Source organism: Schistocerca cancellata, chromosome 11 (genome assembly GCF_023864275.1).
Source record: "Schistocerca cancellata isolate TAMUIC-IGC-003103 chromosome 11, iqSchCanc2.1, whole genome shotgun sequence".
NCBI lineage: Eukaryota > Metazoa > Arthropoda > Insecta > Orthoptera > Acrididae > Schistocerca > Schistocerca cancellata.
Window position 1 is genome coordinate 41186772 of NC_064636.1, and position 15701 is coordinate 41202472.

Genomic DNA, 15701 nt, shown 5'->3' on the forward strand with positions numbered 1-15701 from the left:
CAGACAAACGTGTGGATCCTGAAGAGGGGCAGCAGCCTTTTCTGTAGTTGCAGGGGCAACAGTCTGGATGATTGACTGATCTGGCCGTGTAACACTAAGCAAAACGGCATTGCTGTGCTGGTACTGCGAACGGCTGAAAGCCGTAATTTTTCCCAAGGGCATGCAGCTTTACTATGTGGTTAAATGATGATGGTGTCCTCTTGGGTAAAATATTCCGGAGATAAAATAGTCCCCCATTCGGATCTCCAGGCAGGGACTACTCAGGAGGACATCGTTATCAGGAGAAAGAAAACTGGCATTCTACAGATCGGAGCGTGGAATGTCAGATCCATTAATCGAGCAGGTAGGTTAGAAAATTTAAAAAGGGAAACGGATAGATTAAAGTTAGATATAGTGAGAATTAGTGAAGTTCGGTGACAAGAGGAACAAGACTTTTGGTCAGGTGAATACAGGGTTATAAATACAAAATCAAATAGGGGTAATGCAGGAGTAGGTTTAATAATGAATAAAAAAAAGTAGGAGTGCGGGTAAGCTACTACAAACAGCATAGTGAACGCATTATTGTGGCCAAGATAGACATGAAAGCAACGCCTACTACAGTACTATAAGTTTATATGCCAACTAGCACTGCAGATGACGAAGAAATTGATGAAATGTATGATGAGATAAAATAAATTATTCAGGTAGTGAAGGGAGACGAAAATTTAATAGTCATGGGTGTCTAGATTTCGATAGTAGGAAAAGGGAGAGAAGGAAACGTAGTAGGTGAATATCGATTGGGGGTAAGAATTGTAAGAGGAAGCCGCCTGGTAGAATTTTGCACAGAGCACAACTTAATCATAGCTAACACTTGGTTCAAGAATCATGAAAGAAGGTTATATACATGGAATAACCCTGGAGATACTAGAAAGTATCAGATAGATTATATAATGATACGGCAGAGATTTAGGAACCAGGTTTTAAATTGTAGAACATTTCCAGGGTAGATGTGGACTCTGACCACAATCTATTGGTTATGAACTGTAGATTAAAACTGAAGAAACTGCAAAAAGGTGGGAATGTAAGGAGATTGGCCCTGGGTAAATTGACTAAACCAGAGGTTGTACAGAGTTTCAGGGAGAGCATAAGGGAACAATTGACAGCAGTGGGGGAAAGAATACAGTATAAGAAGAATGGGCAGCTTTGAGGGACGAAGTAGTGAAGGCAGGAAAGGATCAAGTAGATAAAAAGATGAGAGCTAGTAGAAATCCTTGGGTAACAAAAGACATATTGAATTCAATTGATGAAAGGAGAAAATATAAAAAGGCAGTAAATGAAGCAGGCAAAAAGGAATACAAACTTCTCAAAAATGATATCGACAGGAAGTGCAAAAAGGCTAAGCAGGGATGGCTAGAGGAAAAATGTAAGGATGTAGAAGCTTGTCTCACTAGGGGTAAGATACATACTGCCTGCAGGAAAATTAAAGAGACCTTTGGAGACAAGAGAACCACTTGTATGAATATCAAGACCTCAGATGGAAACCCAGTTCCAAGCAAAGAAGAGAAAGCAAAAAGGTGGAAGGAGTATATAGACAGTCTTTACAAGCTCGATGTACTTGAGGACAATATTATGGAAGTGGAAGAGGAAGTAGATGAAAATGAAATGGGAGATATGATACTACATGTAGAGTTTGACAGAGCACTGAAAGACCTGATTCGAAAAAATGCCCTGGAAGTAGAAAACATTCCATTAGAATTACTGACAGCCTTGGGAGGGCCAGTCCTGACAAAACTCTACCATCTGGTGAGCAAGATATATGAGACAAGCGAAATACCCTCAGACTTCAAGAAGATTATAATAATTCCAATCCCAAAGAACGCAGACATTAACAAATGTGAAAATTACCGAACTATCAGTTTAACAAGTCACAGCATACTAATGCGAATTCCTTACAGATGAATGGAAAAACTGGTAGCAGCCGACCTCAGGGAAGATCAGTTTGGATTCCGTAGAACTATTGGAACATGTGAGGCAATACTGATCCGACGACTTATCTTAGAAAATAGATTGAGGAAAGGCAAACCTACGTTTCTAGCATTTGTAGACTTAGAGAAAGCTTTTGACAATGTTGACTGGGATACTCTCTTTCAAATTCTGAAGGTGGCAGTGGTAAAATACAGGGAGCGAAGGGCTATTTACAATTTGTACAGAAACCAGATGTCAGTTATAAGAGTCGAGGGGCATGAATGGGAAGCAGTAGTTGGGAAGGGAGTGAGACATGGTTGTAGCCTATCCCCGATGTTATTCAATCTGTATATTGAGCAAGCAGTAACGGAAATAAAAGAAAAAATCGGGGTAGGTATTAAAATCAATGGAGAAGAAATAAAAACTTTGAGGTTCGCCGATGACATTGTAATTCTGTCAGACACAGCAAAGGACATGGAAGAGCAGTTGAACGGAATGGATAGTGTCTTGAAAGGAGGATATAAGAAGAACATCAACAAAAGCAAAACGAGGATAATGGAATGTAGTCGAATTAAGTCGGGTGATGCTGCGGGAATTAGATTAGGAAATGAGACACTTAAAGTAGTAAAGGAGTTTTATTATTTGGCGATCAAAATAACTGATGATGGTCGGAGTAGAGAGGATATAAAATGTAGACTGGCAATGGCAAGGAAAGCGTTTCTGAAGAAGAGAAATTTATTAACATCAAGTATAGATTTAAGTGTCAGGAAGTCGTTTCTGAAAGTATTTGTATGGAGTGTAGCCATGTATGGAAGTGAAACATGGACGATAAATAGTTTGGACAAGAAGAGAATAGAAGCTTTCGAAATGTGGTGCTATAGAAGAATGCTGAAGATTAGATGGGTAGATCACATAACTAATGAGGAGGTATTGAATGGAATTGGGGAAAAGAGGAGTTTGTGGCACAACTTGACTAGAAGAAGGGATCGGTTGGTAGGACATGTTCTGAGGCATCAAGGGATCACCAATTTAGTATTGGAGGGCAGCGTGGAGGGTAAAAATCGTAGAGGGAAACCAAGTGATGAATACACTATGCATATTTAGAAGGTTGTAGATTGCGGTAGGTACTGGGAGATGAAGAAGCTTGCACAGAAGAGAGTAGCATGGAGAGCTGCATCAAACCAGTCTCAAGGCTCAAGGCCACAACAACAACAGAACCAGATGTAGCTTACATAGAGATTCTTCTGCAGAATTTTGCCCACACCCCAGGACGCCGCTGGGGTTTGCAACATCAGTCATCTCCACGCCTTCGGCTGCCACGGTGGGCGCCATCCAGAGTGGAACTGATGGAGGTTGACGTCATGCTGTCGCATCCGTCACGCTCTCATCACTGACACCAGTGCTGATGCTGCGACCAGACCCGCAGCTTGAGCCGACGCCTGTGGAATGGCTTCCCAGACAGCTGTCCTGCATCATTGGATGTGCTCTGCACCCTGTGGCCGCTTTTTCCGCCAATGTTTCCAATTGCTCATAAGGTGAATACAATGATGCGGACTTCCTCCCCCCCCCCCCCACATTCGTCTTGTAACACAGCACTACGGGACAATGGCTGGAGGTTTGGGGAAGGGGATATGGTGTCATCTGAAGAATGAGTCCCATTGCAAAGTTGCTACCTCATGATGGAACCACAAGTTTGGATAGTCGTTGAAAGACACAGTGACATGCGAGAGACGTCGGATGCACCACTGCTGCTGAATGGCTACTTACATCAGAGTGCATCACAACCCAGCGCACTCTCTACTCACTGCCTAAGGTGACAGCATCCTTATTTCAGACCCAGCAGTGGGAGTTGTATCAGAAACAATCCAGCAGTGCGAGTTGTATTAGAAGCCGTAACTCTTAGCCAGAACTATGTACCAAAGTTTAGAATCAGCTGTTCAGTGAGATTACCCTCTCCTTCTGTATTGTATTAAGTGACATAGTGCAGCAAGAGTAACAAAAATATTCTGTTAATTCTATGGTCAAGGGTTGTTTCGGAGTTAAGTATTTTAGATTGTTCCAGCTTCAGTAAAGCAATCTAAACCTAAAATTTTATGTGCTGTGATGTCTACTCTTCCTCTCCCAGAAGTAAGTCTAGGACTTGCCACAGTGTCGATGCAAATGTTTCAAGTGTTATTCCCTCTGGCACTACAGTAAAAGTTCGGTTAAATACCACGAAAAATCAAACAAGTGAATTATCCGCTGAAATAAGTATAAGAACATTTAATAAACGGACTGCCCTTGGTGCAGGTAAGTTAACATGTGAAAGTACAATATGGAACGGTACCAAGGATATGACCAATGAAGGCTTAAAAAAGAAACCAGTAAAATAATTTCAAACACCAGTAGAACCTCCAGAGTGCATGATGGAAGCAACTAGATGCTGCAAACATGAAAACTGTGTAATTAAACCTATATTAAATTTAACTAGCCTCATGTCGCATTCGATTCAATGACTGCAGTGTTAGCTAATTGTTACCACTCTTATAAAGTGTGACTATGGACGAAGGCGATAATAATGGCAGAAAATTTAGAGTTCAGCTTATCATTTGTACTCAGTTGTAACAAGCAGACATCTGTCGGTGTGGTGCTTTGGCAGCAAGCGTACCTCACAGCAGCGAGTATTCTCCCTTCAGTCAGTGGACAGGTTGTGTTGTCTCTTCAGTGTCTGTGGAGAAAGTCTGGTCTGACTTAAACGCTCAGAACTTTCTGCCTGTGTAGGAATGTCGCTGGGCAATTGCAACAGACCTTGGGAGTACTGATCAGTGATGATTTTGTAAATAAATAAGCTCCTGCTCTCACAGTTTTAAAATCTCTCCCAATGCATGACAGGTCTCTATCATTGGCCCAACCAAAGGGCATACACTTAAAAATAAGCAGGAATGCACGTCTTTTACAGAAATAATTATTGTAGACCTGTCAGAGTGACTGTTACTTGGATCTCGAACAAACTTTCTTTCATCATATGACCCCAGAGAAACGGCGAGTCTCAAGCTCTGCCATTCTAGTGGCTGCACCTGGCTTCTTTCCAAAAGAATTCCTTCAGGCACCTCACCCAATAGGATTTTATAGAGCATAAGCTGCCCCAAGTGACCTGCAGTACTGATATGAGAAATAGTGAATTCTTCATCTCCTACCTGCTCAGGTAGAGAGCTTTCAGCTCTGAATACGTTTATGGCCCCTCTTGGTCCTTTTAAGTAACCTTATACATTGCGTGTGCCAGCTAGAAGAAGCTCTCAAGGCTGAAGAAAATAGCAAGTCCCCCTCCCCCCATCATAATTAAACAGTACAGAATATTTTCTGTAGTCATTACGCAGATTTAAAGGATGCACAACACTCACTATTGGAATTTGTATATTACATTACGAAATATGTTGGATGATAGTTTGGTGATAAACTACCATCTAACATCACCTCATTGTTGACTTTAAAATGAATGCCAATGGAAATGTACTGGAGTAATCTCTAGCACAAATTCATCAAAGACATTTTTGCTGTGGTGTCAGTACTGTTTTCAAATGCTCATCATCTGATAAGTTCCACACTGTCGGTGGGACAGGTTAATCTGATACTGATGTAACAGTCTGAAAATTGACAGGCACACTTAAGAATAAGCCTCTTCACCTCTAAAGGTGCAAGAATATATTTATTCAGAACACATACAATAAAACAGGAGAAACACAAGCTACTACAATGTTACACAAACATACAAATTATTTTACATTGCTCATGAATGAAGGCAGAGGATCAATAATTTCACATGTGGATGGTTTGTATTCAAAATTCAGTTTACTATTACTTACTGCTGATGCACTTACTTTATTATAATACCAAATCATTTATTCCATTATATTCATATCATCCTACATACCTTATCATCCTGAATAACAACGAAAATAAAAAAATACATTTACACTTAGAGAAATACATTTATATGACAACCAAAACAAAATAAAAGAAAAACATGTTATATTTGTGTTGTATGATTAATTGGAGGGAAAAAGTTGCAAATTGTCAATAAAATAATCACCAGTATATATAAAGTGAGTAAACACAAATACAATACCACCAATACTAAAAACTACAGATAAATTCTCATATACAAGTTCTTGTATTACTGTATAAACGAACTGATGTACACATTTGTAAATAAGTGTCCTAATTGTGACATTGGGCATAGATAGTATCAAACAAATTGGTAGCATAATTACAAAATAGCTTCATGATATGTTGAAATTGTAAATTTACAAATTCCGATGAAATCATAAATTTACAAATATGTGCAAACTGCGAAATAATTAATGGTGTGTCAGAATTACTGGGTAAGTATCAAGAAAAATATCAGCTACAAATGTGACAATTCGTAGCGCCATTCATCATGAAACCTTAAAGTGAAATAGGCTTAAAGTGGGACTTGGTCTAAGACTGATGGTGTATGTTAAAATTATTGATAGTAGTTGGTTAAGTCTACTGAGCACTCTGTATAATCATCCCTGAAATGTAAGAATAAAGGCACAGAACAACATACGCTTCACTGTTCATAGGCAGGTACACTGTTTGTTGCACTATTTGTTTTTAGAAAATGTTCAATACACAGGACAACATGGAAACTAAAGAGTTAATGTTACAGCAGTGTTTCTCAAAGTGGGGTCTGCGGACTTCTGGGCGTCCCTGGGACCTAGTGTGAGGGTCTGCAACGTCTAAAACTTGAACTGTGTTGTAATAGAATGGAACTCACAGCTGTTATGCAAGAAGTATTTTTTTTCAGTCACTAAAAAGAAAGCGATTAGAAATTATACCTATGTTTGAAAATTTAAATGTTTCTTTGAGCTGCATGGTTAAGTGCACTTGTTTCTTTTAGACAAGCAACCTTCTCTCTCAGGCGAGAAATTGAGTGATTTTGATTGGTTGTGTAAAGAGTACTACTTAATGGATATTTTCTTCTTGTTAAATGAACTTAAGCCCACTAGGAAGTAACGTGAGTATATTCCACTTTGAGATTGAAGTTGAAACTACAATTAAGGAACTGTGGCTGTGACCAGACCGAGTACAAAACAATAACTATTCATCATTTCCAGTGCTCAAGGACTTGATTTATTCTTTAGCTAAAAACTCTCTGATTATATGCACAAAAGACCTGTAGGACACTTGAGTGCATTAGCTACAAGTTTTCTAGAATATTTCCCTGTCCCACAACCTGGTAATTATTGGAATGAAAATCGTTTCATTAATGTACAAATCCATGACATACAGGGTATGACTTTGTAATTTTTGGTCAGATGTGTGCATGTGTGTGTCTGTGTAAGTATGAAGGTATCACCTACTTATGTCAGCAGACCTTTACTGCACTTTTTCAGTATTGAAACCTTAAAGTGAAATAGTCTTAATGTGGAACTGGGTCTAAGATCGATGGTAAAAAACTTATTTCAGACTTCAACAAAATTATGGAAAAACACAAAGAATTTTGTTCCTCACATTAGCAATCCTTCGTTTGAGAAGATCGTTTATCAAGTGAATTTCCTTTGAAATAAACATTGATTTTCAGTTATTGTATTACTGAATTTTCTGTTACTGTATTTCCAATCGAAATTTCGTTCACTATTCAACAATCACATATCTTCAGAATAAATTACTTATTGCATTACTTTTCTCGATGTTTCTCTTGTCAGTTTCTTTAATATCATTTGAAATTTTAGAAACTTTGGAAGGAGGTCTGCATCACTTTCTGAATAAACAGAGGAGCCATGTTATTGGAACGTGTGAGAATCACTAGTGTACTATTGCTTCCTATTGGCATTCTTCAAAAACATTTGCTGAAAATTATGAACAAAAATCTGAACAAAACTGGTCTTCGCACTCGGTAGAGACGTGTAAGAGGAAATGTTGATGTAATCGGCGCTTGGTGCTACCAACAAAAACCGCAATGTTTAGCTTCCCTGCGCAATTTCGGCACTACAGCTAACAAGTCGCTGGCGTCAGCAGAAATGAAATAACAGGGAAGTTGGCATGAAGTGTACCTAACAAATCCGATATGTGTGTGATGAAACCGAAGAACAGACCCAATGAACAGCTTTTATTATCCCACTTACATGCAGTTACCATTGTTAGCCAAGCGGTTAACACCAAGTGACAGCTTTACTTCTGCCAGTATCTCGTCTCCTACCTTCCAAACCTCCAGGAGAGCTTCTGTAAAGTTTGGAAGGTAGGAGACGAGATACTGGCAGAAGTAAAGCTGTGAGTACCGGGCGCGAGTCGTGCTTCGGTAGCTCAGTTAGTAGAGCACTTGCCCGCGAAAGGCAAAGGTCCCGAGTTCGAGTCTCGGACAGGCACACAGTTTTAATCTGCCAGGAAGTTTCATATCAGCGCACACTCCGCTGCAGAGTGAAAATCTCATTCTGGAATCAATTCTTAAATATACAACTCTAAAACCTGCAGTATATTCACAATGTACGGCCAATATTTTTATAGGTAGGTATGTAGATATTATTTCCGTCGATATATCATTATATTTTGTTGTTATATCGAATTGTCGATACATCTATTAGTTATATCGAGAGCCTACAACGATATCTTTCTAATATCGATGTATCGGATTCTGGGTATTTTTAAAAATATCTACAGTCCTACTTTCTACTCTCGCCAGCATTAAAGTCCGATGTTAATTCTATCACAATACGACACCTGTTGTGTTTTACCAGTCTGCCCAGCCTACAACGTCCAACATTGCAATGAGAGGTGGCTGCCCAACCCCATGGCGTATGGACGTGGATTCATCTTGGTTTTGCCACATGTTGAATACACTCTCCACAGCATTCCTGGAACACCCGACAAGTTGTGCAGTTTCCGAAATGTTCTTCCCGACCCTCAACATTATCATATTCTACCCCTGGTCAAACTCAGTTACCCATTCTACACATGCACAGCATGCTCACTGATACTACATGCACTTTGTGTGTGTGTCTGTGTGTGTGTGTGTGTTTGAATAGCAGTCATTGCTTGCCAGGTGACTCTGCTGTCGCCAGGGCTGGTGTGTATCGACAGTGGGATGGTGGTCATAATGTTCTGGCTGATCAGTTTACAGATCACATGCAGCTGTTAAGGGGCTCCGGAACGCCCTATACTTGCAATGTTAAAATAACGCTTATAAATGACATCTTTCCTCACAGAGTATTTGAGGTAGGAAGTTGAACTTTTTACAGATTATTTATTGGAATATGGGCTACAACTTAACACAGGGATTTTACAAAATTTTAGTTCAGTTATTAAAGATGATTTTTTTTCAATTGTAATGAAAATTCACAACATTTTTTTGCAATTTTTTATTTATATATTCAAAAATATACAGTTTTTTGGAAAGAGGCTATGTTAAATTATGCAGAAGGTACTGTGTAACATTTACTGAAAGTTTGAAACAAATATGTTTGGAAGATCCTTAGAAAACATGTAATTAGTATGAGAAAATAAAAGTTTTGGGAATCGAGCGACAAAGATTGGATTAACTTTTTAGTGCATTCCAGGTCCATAGGATGGATTATCTTCATCCTCTGCAAACTCCTCCTCCAGCTTCCTCTTGTTCCTCCTCCTGTTTACTCTTGCTTTTATTTCTAGACTCTTTACAGCCCTGTCTGCAGCCCGAAGACGTTCCTTGTCTAAAGCAAGCATCGCTCGTACCATGTTAGAACCTATCTTCATTCCCATATTTCTAAATACCTTGCACCTTAAAATGTTGCCATCATTGAAAGTCGCAACAGCATCATACACGCCAAAGTGAAGTGTTTCCATTCCAACAAATACAGTCTTGGGGATTCTCGACCATATAACACTATTTACACTTTCATTGGGGTTTTGAGTTTTTCCGTGAATATACTTTTTCAACAGTTCAGGTGCTGCTAAGTCTCTGAAAATAGGTTAGCCACAACACATACTTTATCTCACATCACTAAAATGTACCTGATGAACACGGACGTTAGTAATAACAACACCATTTGACAGCAGTTTAACAGCGCCACAGTGGGTCACGTCCATGTAGAACACATTTCAAAAAAAATTTTAAAATAGTTGTAGTCTTCGGAATTGAATAAATTATATATCTATTAAAAGGTAACAGTCTGCAGATTCAGAAAACGCAAAAAAGTAAAAATTGAACTTTTCATGATTTTGAGCCTTTCCGGAGCCCCTTAATCACGTTTGTCTGAGGTATCCGCAGATGCTTAATGGAATCCATCCTCTCTACTTGTTTAAGCATGCACCTTACATAATATATTGGTGTGTCCAGCAGCTAACTACTGTGTTGGCAGTGTACACTAATATACTCCCTGATCCTCATGATGGGATTTCCTCTCTCTCTCTCTCTCTCTCTCTCTCTCTCTCTCTCTCTGATACTTCCTTCTCTATACCATTCTTCAAGCCTGCAAACTCAGATGGCTTTTCTGAAACACATGAGAGACACATGAGCACAACATGTTTGATAACAAATGTAAACACAGCATTTTATTAAAATACTGATTACAACTGTAAAATATTTACGTAACCAGGTAAGTGATCTCACGTTACCTCTATTTTTTTAAGTTAGAATGTTCATCACCAAATCATTACATCCATGAGTGGTATTCGTTTTCTATAATACAGGGTGTCTCTAAATGAATATCGGAATTTTAACGGTTTATTATATTTATTACATTAAACTTACGGTTAAAAATGATATGTCAAATGAAAGAGCAATGTTTCCGCCTCAATCCACTATACAGCGATAGTAGCGAAGATGGCGACTAGTGAACAGAAAGCGTTTTGTGTTTTGCAGTTTGCAAAGACCGAATCTCTAGTTACTGTGTAACATGCGTTCCGGCTGAAGTTCAGTTGTGATCCTCCAAGTGATAATAACATTCATAGGTGGTATCATCAATTTGAAGATACCAACTGCCTTTGTCAAGGGAAGAGCACAGGACGACCAAGAGTCAGTGAAGAGACAGTTGAGTGAGTGAGAGAGTCGTTCACTCATAGCCCAAAGAAATCAGTCTGGAAGGCTAGTCGTGAATTACAAGTTCCCGTGTCGACTGATTGGAAAGTTTTAAGAAAACACATACAACTATGTCCTTACCGTTTAGTTATTACAGGCTCTAAAGCTCCAGACCATGGATTACATGCCAACTTCGCAAACAAAATGTTGTTTCATGACGATGTAGATTTTCTGGATCGTGTTGTCATCAGTGATGAATCGACCTTTCACCTTAGTGGACATGTTAACACTCACAATGTGCGCATCTGGGGCTCAGAAAATCCTCATGAAGTGATACAAATGCAACGATATTCCCATAAAGCGACTGTTTTTTGTGCCAAAGTTTATGGGCCTTTCTTTTTTGATGAACCTACTGTAACTGGCTCTTCTTACCTTCATACACTATAGCAATGGCTCATCCCTCAGTTGGAAGAAGATGAGCCAGAGAACTTTCATTTTCCAGCAAGATGGTGCGCCACCTGACTGGCATAGCAAAGTATGCAACTGCTTGAACTTCACTGTACGCAAGCACTGGATAGGCCGCAAGGGGCCCAATGACGGGGATTACTTTTCATGGTCTCCACCTTCATCCGACCTAACGTCATGTAATTTTTTCCTTTGGGGCTTCATCAAGGATAGTGTGTACGTGCCTCTGCTACCAGCAGACCTCCCTGAATTAAGAAACCAGATTCAAGCAACTGTTGCTACAATCACTGAAGAAACACTTGTCAACATTTGGGAAGAACTCAGCTATAGACTTTATGTGTGCTGTGTGACGAATAGTGCTCACACTGAATATTTATAAGGTTCTTGGTAAAATTGTTTGAGTCGCTCTTTCATTTGACATATCGTTTCATGGGCTTATTTCAATAGTGGTACAAGTCCATTATCTCCACTTTTCTGTCTATAATGCTTCTGACATTAATGTCCAAACAAACAGAAAGAAAGGTTCATCTCTAGCAAGAAGCCATCTGCTTGAATATTTCTGGTATCTCAACTGCAGATTTTTCAATTCTCATTTAACTTTAGAGCTCTGTATCTCAGAATGAACAAAAGTGGACTTGTACCACAGTTAAAATAAGCCCTTCATTTGTAACTGTAAGTTTAATATAATAAATATTATAAAGCATCAAAACCCCGATATGCATATATAAACACCCTGTATTTTTTTTAGTATGGGGATAATGGACTTCTTGGATGACAGTCATATCCCCTGTGAACGGTACTCACAAAATACACAACCAAATCCTGTATCTTCTGTTCACTGGACTCAAGTACCTTCACACGATGTGGCATGTTACTAATCTATCCTGGTCTACACAACCACTCAGTGCATCATGCTACTGGTACACAATAAAAAACCTATAAGGTTAGTGTTCCACCATAGCTGGCAGCACATAACAGATGCAGTATTCCATCTCTACTGGCTACTTCTTCTCAATGCTCCTTCTTTCAGGGAACAGGTATCAAAACTGTAACACATAAATCATCCTCATACTGTAAACGTATCGCCTTCTGGGGTGGCCGAGCGGTTCTAGGCGCTACAGTCTGGAACCCCGCGCCCGCTTCGGTCGCAGGTTCGAATCCTGCCTCGGGCATGGGTGTGTGTGACGTCCTTAGGTTAGTTAGGTTTTAAGTAGTTGTAAGTTCTAGGGGACTGATGACCTCAGAAGTTAAGCCCCATTTTGCTCAGAGCCATTTGAACCATTTTGTAAACTTATCCAGTGTCTTATCTGACCCTTTCGTCTCTGTCATCTTACAATATTGCCTCAGTGGTTTAAACCTCCTCAGGAAGTCGTCCACATACAGTTCATAACAAAATTCCTCCACATCCTTCTCCTCTATTCTTCCTTTACATATACTCATCATTAAGTCTGTTTACATGTTTTCTAACAAAGCTTATTCAATTACTTTCTTCAGGTGTGAGATACATTGCTGACCTTTCGACTTGAGACTTCAGAGGATCTCAATTACAGAAACATTATTATGTTGAATATTCCTCACTCTGTTTGCTCCACATTACATGAGATGTTCATTCCAAAACTGAACATGTTCATGTTAAAGGAAACGGAGAAAACGGAAAAAACTACTGAGTCATTTTAAATTGAAATTAAAAATCTATAAAAAGTAAATTACACGCAGGAAATTATTTGAAACATTCATTTTATGAATAAAAATTGTAATTTATGACAACTGGAACGAGAAAGAAAACGCTGGTTTCTTGAACAAAATTCAGATGGATTCTAGCTGCCCATGTTAAAATACTTGGGCTCTAATAGAGCATCCATTTGGGATACACTTGTTGTTATTGAAAATTAATTATAATTCTAAATGTAATCTGAAACAAACAAGGACTTAATTCATGATAAAAATTTCAAAAATGTTCGACTTTGTAGTTACCAGTGTGGTGTACTTTGTCTTATTGATATAGCATTCGTTGTGTACAAACATAGCGTATGGCTGAAAATAGCTTAATAATAACGATTTATGGTGTACAGAACATTGCTGCAGTGAAGAACGGAATTAAACCATATCTTTGTCCGTTATTGGTTCGTCATCTTCTTTTTCCCCTTGTTGTCGTCTTAACCTAAACTATCAAGACTCCAATAGTTCTTTGACCTCTTAAGCTCTAGATTAGTGTTCCACTACGTGCTAAGGGCCTTATTTAGCAGGCTCAAAACGTCTTTGACTTCTGGAGATTTAGGCACAACACCGAAGGCAGCGGTTCAACAACCATCTACTTAATGCTTCTGCCTTCTCTGCAAACACCCCTTGACACTCCAAGATCTGTACAACAACTTATTTCACCTTGGATTTTTGTTACTTGGCTTCTGCAGATAATGAATATTTTTGTAGAGGTAAACTTGGAGTACAAATAATTGTTTGTCATTGCTTATCTTTTTAAGAAGTCCATAATCATCATCGTAATTACACAAAGCGTTTATATGCAGGGTGTACATGAAGCCCAGAAATACTTTCAATTATCTATTGAACAAGAACTAAACATTCTACAGAAGTCATACATATTGTATTTCGAAGAGAAACGCTGAAAGTTTTTTTTTTTAAACATTCGATATGCGAACCATGAGTGACCCAGCAGACATCAATAAGGTAACTGAATTCTTGCCATACTTGTCCCAGCATGGCATCATCGACTGTGTCAGTCGCTCCCCGTATTCTCTCCTGGAGCTCTGCTACATCACGTGGTAGAGGCGGTACACACACCAGATCTTTGATGTGTTCCCACAGTTAAAAGTCACACGGAGTGAGGTCTGCTGATCGGGGAGGCCATTTCATGAAACAGCTGTCCCGATCCATTGATGCGGCAGCCCCGTGTTGAAGAACCCACGAACTTCATGATGAAACTAGGGTGGAGCCCCATCCTGCAGAAAGATGAACGAAGAGTCCGACTGCATTTGAGGCATCAGCCATTGCTGCAAAATGTCCAAGTAGGAATATCCAGTGACACTGCTCTTGGCAACAAAGAATGGCCCCTACAGTTCTTGACGTGACAAGGTGCAGAAAACATTTACCTTTGCGGAATCATGTTCAAATTCAGTGCATTCGTGTGGATGCTTTGTACCCAGATTCGACAATTACGACTGTTCACTTGCTTTTGTCGAACTCCAATGCACAGAAAGCTCGCTTCGCACCTGAATTCTCCATGTTTCCGACTAGCGCTGACTATCGGCAAATTGCCAAAGTACGCTGTGGTGGTATACATGAAGTCCACACTGCGGTTCGTATTTGGCCAATCATGCTTATAAATTTTTCACAACATATTTATTTTTAATCTGCAGTAAAAAATAGCCCAACACAGTATTCACATATCACATTCAGATTATCCTGGACAACAGCACCATATTCTGACTGTCACCACCCTCTTGTAGCCCAAAGTTGATTTATTTATTTTCAAGTAAGTTAATAATTTGGGTGGCTGGTCACACTTTTACACCATTTGGCATGTTGAGCTACTGACACACGAAGAGAGAAGTAGTAACTTTAGACTTTGAATGAACAGTTTTCATAATTCTAATAATTTATTCTTCTTCTTTGTAATAAGTTGTAGGCTCATAGTCCATTCTGAAATTTAACTTTTTATACTGATCTAGAGGATGCTCGGCTTCATATTCTTAAATAATAACTGCTGAACTTTCTGGTGTTGAACACATATGATTTCAGTCATTTCACTTCACAACAGAAATCGACATCAACCAAGATGCTAATATAACACACATAACTTGTGCTTCATCCTCACACTTCAAACTCGTACTACTAACTATCCAAAGCAAAGATTTACCTCTGACAACATGTAGCAAAGAAAATACTGTCACATATCGAGCTATTCGTGCAAAATCATCTTTGAAACATACAATTCAAAAATAAAGTACAAATAATTTTATCAATCTTTTTAAGAAGTCCATAATCATCATTGTAATTACACGAAGTGTTTATATTTGTAGATGTTTATAAATTTTCGTATAGATATATCTACATCTACATAGATACTCTGCAAATCACATTTAAGTGCCTGGCAGAGGGTTCATCGAACCACCCTCACAATTCTCTATTATTCCAATCTTGTATAGCGCTCGTGAAGAATGAACACCTATATCTTTTCGTACGAGCTCTGATTTCCCTTATTTTATCTTGGTGATCGTTCCTCCCTATGTAAGTCGGTGTCAACAAAATATTTTTGCATTTGGAGGAGAAAGTTGGTGAT